Here is an 895-nt window from a genome sequence, read left to right on the forward strand (position 1 = left end):
ATGCGCCCGGTCTAAGGTAGAACGGAAGTGGTTGTCAGTCACGCGCGTTCATAGGTGAGAATGATGATGAGTGTCATGGATCATCACATTCATCAAGTTGAAGTGCAACGAATATCTTAGAATAGGAATAAAGAGAATTGAATAGGAAATAGTAATAATTGTATTGAAGCTTGAGGTACAGTAGAGCTCCAAACCCTTAATCTATGGTGTGCAGAAACTCCAGTGTTGAAAATACATAAGTGAAAGGTTCAGGCATGGCCGAATGGTCAGCCCCCAAGACGTGATCAATAGCCTCCTAAGATGAAGAATAAAACAAAACTGAGACCAAAGATGTAACGTGGTCAAAAGACGACTAATACACTAGTAAAAAGTTCTATTTATACTAAACTAGCTACTAGGGTTTACAGGAGTAAGTAATTGATGCATAAATCCACTTCTGGGGCCCACTTGGTGTGTGTTTGGGCTGAGCTTGATCTATCTACGAGATGAGGCTTCTTTTGGAGTTGAACGCCAAGTTGTAATGTGTTTTGGGCGTTCAACTCCGGGTCGTGACGTGTTTCTGGCGTTTTACTCCAGACAGCAACATGGAACTGGCGTTGAGCACCAGTTTACGTCATCAATTCCCAAATAAAGTATGGACTATTATATATTGCTGGAAAGCTCTGGATGTCTACTTTCCAACGCCGTTGAGAGCGTGCCATTTGGAGTTCTGTAACTCCAGAAAATCCATTTTGAGTGTAGGGAGGTCAGATTCCAACAGCATCAGCAGTCCTTTGTCAGCCTCCTATCAGAGTTTTGCTCAGATCCCTCAATTTCAGCCAGAAATTACCTGAAATCACAAAAAAACACAAAAACTCATAGTAAAGTCCAGAAATGTGAATTTAACATAAAAACT

Source organism: Arachis duranensis, chromosome 2, assembly GCF_000817695.3.
Source record: "Arachis duranensis cultivar V14167 chromosome 2, aradu.V14167.gnm2.J7QH, whole genome shotgun sequence".
In the NCBI taxonomy this organism is placed as follows: domain Eukaryota; kingdom Viridiplantae; phylum Streptophyta; class Magnoliopsida; order Fabales; family Fabaceae; genus Arachis; species Arachis duranensis.